Here is a 6000-nt window from a genome sequence, read left to right on the forward strand (position 1 = left end):
TGTGTCTGTACACTTTGTCTATGAATACAAGAATGCATAATATGACATAAAAGCATTATAGGGAAACATCATTTGAAAACTCTAACATGATATAAGAGAACAAGAGGAATCAAGAGAGAAAAAGACAGAGAGAGTAAGAGAGATGCATGAAAAATACCTCTTGCTTCTCCAGTGCTATCACTGCTGTAGAACCAGATGTCAAGCCTGAGATCTGTCCTCCTTACCTGTAATATGCACCCTTTCTGTTGTGGCCCTGAATGAACACTGCACTAGAATCTACACAAACTAAAAATACATTTTTGTTTCCATTACCTGCTTTATTTCTCGTCTATAAAGTTGGACTAACCCAGCCACAAACCATACATTGGCCAGCTTACAAGAGCAAACTTGAATGCCCGGCCTTAGAGGTGACTCTTCAGTTGCTCATCGCCTCCCACCCGACCCAGTCCTTGTCTGTGTTCGCTTGTCTTACCTCCTACATTTCCAAACCGGTGGCGTTTGCTGCAGCCTCAAGTCCCTCCAAGGTTGGAGGCCCTTCCCAATTCCCCCAGTTGCCTTTCTCTGAAATGTGTCTCTCAGCTCCCTTGCATTATTTCTGATTGAACTTGTCCCACTGGCTTCTTTTCTCGGCTCATTCGTGGTGAAGATAACAATTTCTAGTTCTCAGAGGCCAGCCCTGGCTCTAAGAATTTGGGTGTGGAGTTCAAATAACCCTTGAGAATCTTATCTTTCAAGCCTGTCAGCTGGCATGTTAGGGCTACTCAATTCCTAAAGCAAGCAGTGAATAAAAACAAGACCAAATCCACTGACCTATGGCAAGGTAGCTCCTGCACGCTGCCTGTGGGGACACGTGGCCTTGCTTTGTGTCTTGTTCTCACCATTGCTCGGCCACTAAACCTGGGACATTGCAAGATGGGGGCAATAATAGTGCCCATTTTATAAGTTGCTCTTTCACTCGCTCATACATTTATTCATTCTTCCAGCAGCTATTTATTGAGTACCTACTACCACCCAGGCAACCGGAATCCACAAAAACCCAGGACAGATAAGAGTCCATGCCCATATAGAGTGTATAGTCCAGTACAGTTTGCTTTGAAGGTTGATGAAGAGACTCCACCAAAACCGTTCACCTTATTGCCTTTGACATAGTAATACTCAGGAGCTGTTAGCTATTATTACAATAACAATCAACTTTTAGCAAAGGTTTAAAAATTGGAACTAAAGATGTATCTGCTATAGTAAAACGGAGAGAAAATATAAGGGAGTCAAGAAAGAGGCGTGTTTGCTAAAATCATTCATGAATCTGCCATGAAGTAGATTCTGACCGTCTGCTCATCCTTGGCCTGTCCTAGCTATCAGAAGTGGCATTGCACAGCTGGGAACATGTACTTATAAAATCCCTACCTATATACACACCGTCTGACACCACCGCACAGCTGCACAACCTCTGGCATGTGTCGTCGCCCACCAGGAGCATGGCGGCAAGCAGCCCTGAGCCCTTTGGGCAAGGTCGGTCCCAGCTCCAGTTTCCTTAGGAGGGATCTCATTTACAGCCATCTCCGAAAGCACCCTTGATCTAAACCTGAGATGGCAAGATCAGACGGTGGGGAAGATTAAGGTTTTATACCATTTCTCTTCATGAGAGATGCTGTCCTTTTTAAGTGACCATATTTTTACAATCATTTCCACGTATTATAATTCTTTGTAGCATCCTAGTAAGAGAAGCTCCTTTTAGAGTATGCTGCTCCCAGGAAATCTGCAATTGATAAGTCGTTTGACCTCATTACCTTTCGGCACAGCATGAAAACCTAGACTGTGGCAGCTCCCTCTCTCCTGCATGCCCACCAGATGCCTGATACACTGTTGATTTTGCAAAGATTGCTCGGCTTGCTCCCGATGAGGGTGGAGAACAAGACAACTCCCTCAGTCAAACAGCCTCAAGCCAGGCTGTGAGCCCTGTAAAATCGTTTATTCCACATTGTCTTTCACTCCTGAGGATGAAGGCAGAGAGCAAAATGTGTGATCTGCGATGGCTGATTGATTGCCTCCTTTCAGTATACACACCCAGTTGCTTAGACCTCATTTCTTCGCGTCACAGTCTACTCAGCTACTTTGCATCCCCCTCTCCCACTCCCACAAATTCTATGTTACACAGGGTGCAGGTATCCAGTGAGGGGTTGGAAACAGCAAACTTAAGAGTCATTGTATTCTTTATTACTCCTTCCCTTCACTTCCCCTTCGTCCTCTTTCACCTCCAGCTTCTCTCCTCTTTTTTTTTGTTATTCTGTCTCCCACTTGCTTCCTAAAAGTTTATGGGGTTGGATGCTATTATAACTATATGCTTAACAATACAACCATGTGAGTGCAGGTGGTTTCAAAACCATATACCTCATTGCATAAGCTACTGGGTTCCTGTAGGATTTGGTAACATAGTAGTTCCAAGCAGCCTTTTCCAGGGTCCCCACACCTACGTGGTGGGTATTGGATCCAGTTTTCTGTATCACTCCATCAGTATCAGTATATGGCTCTGATTATATTATATTTTGTAGAATACTAGCCTAATCCTTGGAGAAAATTTAAATTTAAATATTATTGTTATAGGTGACAAACAAGCTAGCAACAAACAAGTCGCATTTCTCTTTTTGGTTCTCTTTAGCTGGTGTATTTTATTGTTAAGCATACAGTACCCCCGTCCCCACACACAAATTGAAGATACCAACTCAGGCTGCCTGGAGAGTGACCGTGATGAAAATCTGTTTCCTTAAACTCCGTAGTTAACTATCTCTTGGCCAGGACACTGACTGCCGTTTTGCTTTTCCTGAGAAGTAAGGCAGCCCCAGCTGTCACAAATTATGTCTTCCTGGTAATATTTTTGCTCGCTTCACTCATTAACATAACTTCAATTATTATCTTTCTACATTGTAGACTATGGAAAAGGCAGCAGAGAGAGAAATCATAGAAGGGGTCACACAATTACAGGTGCACAGGAGGCAGAGCAGCAAGTGGCTTTTCATCAGGGTCACCTTTAGGCAAGATTTACAGGGGAGAATGTTTTCTCTACACTTGTAGGGACAAACTACGACAAGCTTAGTTCATCCTGGACTGACAGGGTTATGAATGCCCAGGAAAATATCCCTTTGTGGGGTTAGGTCCTACAAGGAAACATCACTTTATGAGACTTTCTTCCCCCATCAACCAGACTGTCCCCTAAACGAGTTTCAGCCTATAGGCTTTAAGCTATAAGCAAGAGACACAACTTTATGTGATGCCATAATTTGAATTTAGCTGCAAATGTCTGAATGTAAGCTCAGACATGCTTGCAATGATCTGATTGGAAAGGATGGAGGGTGCTGGTTCATGGGCAGTGTGCTCAGGAATGCCTGATCTCTCTTGGTAAGAGCATCATAGAGGAGAGGGCACTCTGTCCTCTCTCAGGGACAGCTAGAGGTTCCAGGGCTACACCATTGCTGGTCCCCACCTCAGCCCCAGACAGGTGAGCCAGGCCCACAGGTGATCAGAGCAATGGCTTCTCCTGTCCTCTCCCAGCATGCACTGCTCCATGCCTGGAGTCATGAAAGACGTGGCCCTTTGTCATCTGAACCAGGGATCCTTGCCTTTCTCCCTGATGTGGTCTAAGCTGTGGTAAGAGTTGAGGCACATTTTTTGAGTTCTGGGGTGGTCTACTCTGAGATAGAGAGGCCTGCTCTAGGTGACACTATGGAACTAGGAAATTAGGATGTAACCACACAACATCCAGACATGTGACCCTGGCCTCCTCAGTGAGGACTGGGCTCTAATGAAGCAAACTGTGGCTCAGAGTGTGTCAAGTAGGGTCTCTGGGAATGGCTCCATTTTCAGGAACCTCCTATATCCTCGTATGCCATCCAAGGAGGCTTAAGTCTTTCAGGGACGTTCTTTTTAATCATGCTGGCTTTGATTTATGCAATTTGTTCTTGAAAATACCATTCAGAGTTTAGTGTACACCAATCTTATCCTTCCATATTTACATCTGCTTCTGGGGTGTGGAGTAAGATGAGGTGGGGAGCAGAACTCTGAAACCCTCGCAGGACTGTACAAGCTCCCTGCACACTGCTGCAAAGCGACCCACACAGCCAGCCCAGGCTATCAAGGGAGGGCCCACGGGCAGCTTTAAGGAGCTCGACACTGATGGGGAGAGAAGACTTGGTATGGATTTTGTATCCACAGTTTGACATTAGTAACACTTTAGGCATAAAGAAAGTTGATTTGTGAACCTCAGAATCGTTTTCCCATCCAATTAGATTTTATTAGTGAGTTTCTTATTCATCAGGTTTTTTTGTAATCCAAGTAATAGACTGAAAAATTATAACTAAACCTGGCTTATTATTGAGCTGGCTTACATCTTACCGTTGACAAACTGGAAGATTTCCCAGGCCTGTTTCTGGAGACTAGTTTATGGACGAGCTCCTGTGCCTACCTGCATGAAGAAGAACTTTTCCACCTACACAAGTGAGGGGCTCCACCTACAATATTCTTGGAAAAGAACCTGAAGAATGCCAGAAAACCCCAAACTAAGATGACACAGCGAGTGGCCAAAAAGGTGTTGAGAAACATGGTGCAGCGTGTTACAGTTATGGCTTGTTTTTAGTTAATGCACATTTAGGGAACTTTGAGTGATACTCTTTTAATAAAAACAGATCCTCGATGAAGCCATGGAATTTCACAGCCACCAGTAGGGATCAGGGGCCATGTTGCCGTTCGATAATGTCTAGAGATGGTGCTGAGGGAGCACACTGACCTACCCAGCCTTCCTGGCATGCAGAAGCTGCTGCAGGCCCTCTGAGGAGAGCAGCACTGATACAGTCGGTGTAAATAGCAAATGCAAAACCACTGAGGACTGGGACTGCCTGCCCCGAGCACCACAGCCCACGGCAAGAGAGCCTGATGCTGTTGCCAAGAGCAGCTCCCAGGCATTGCCCCTGCTCTGAACTGCCTCTGGGAACAGCAGAGACTGTCAGAGAAGATTTCATTGCTTTGAGCTTTCTGCCATCCTAATATTCCAGTGAGAAGTCAGCCTTGAGCAAGAAGAGGATAGAACCTGTGTATTCTATTAAGCGACAACAAGAAAGAGGGGGGATAAAGAACAGTTTTCAGCTGAAATCTTGATGGGATTAGATACCAGAGCTGATTATATACCAATTAATCAATTACATAGACCTTTGATTCCTGGCCATTCTGGTTCACAATTACAGAGACAAATGTGTTAAAACTGTGTAACTGTAGGGTATACGGATTTTTAGAACAGTAGAATTTTACGGAGGGACAAAACTGTAAAGATAAATTAGTTTAATGCATGCATTAACATATGAGGAATAATTCTGAAGATGTTGCAGAGGCCAAAGCAGAATGGTTTTCCAGGAGTTTATGAATCTAATGGAAGACTTTCCATTGCCCACGAAGGCAAAACAAACACAGAGATGGAGACCATAGCCCTTAATGCAACCAAAAAAAGAAGCTGCATGCCTACCAGATGTATACTCATTAAGCTTCTTCCAAACAAAAAATCTGAAGTTATTCTTTGGGGGATTGTTGTTGCCTGCTGCTCCAGCTGGGTGTGATGGCTTTATTTTCTGTCTACAAACACTGGTGGGGCTGGTGGCTAGGTGTATTCATTGAGGAAGCAGTAAACTGTTCAAATGAGACCACTTTTATGGATACATGCAATACCACCCTCAGATCCCATCAATGTACAGAGGGTGCCAAAAAAACGTATACACATTTTAAGAAAGGAAAACTGTGTTAAAATTGCAATACTTAATATATACCGATAACAAAAGATGAACACAGGGCTGGCCGAGTGGCGCGTTGGTTAAGAGTTGGCTTGGGACACCAGCTCTGAGCATCAGGACCCCAGTTCGGATCCCACATGATTACCAGTGATGCTGCGCCCTCTACAGCTAAGATGGTGAACAACAGCTCGACCTGGAGCTGGGCTGCCGTGAGTCGCCAGCGACGGTGTAG

General features: G+C 44.6%; 1 protein-coding gene across 6 annotated transcripts in view; it reads right to left on the minus strand.

Annotated features, from left to right (window-relative positions):
* Positions 1–6000, minus strand: part of SORBS2 (sorbin and SH3 domain containing 2) — a 195684-nt gene that overhangs the window by 164121 nt on the left and 25563 nt on the right. The window lies entirely within an intron of this gene.

This window comes from Hipposideros armiger, unplaced genomic scaffold (genome assembly GCF_001890085.2).
Source record: "Hipposideros armiger isolate ML-2016 unplaced genomic scaffold, ASM189008v1 scaffold_488, whole genome shotgun sequence".
Classification (NCBI taxonomy): domain Eukaryota; kingdom Metazoa; phylum Chordata; class Mammalia; order Chiroptera; family Hipposideridae; genus Hipposideros; species Hipposideros armiger.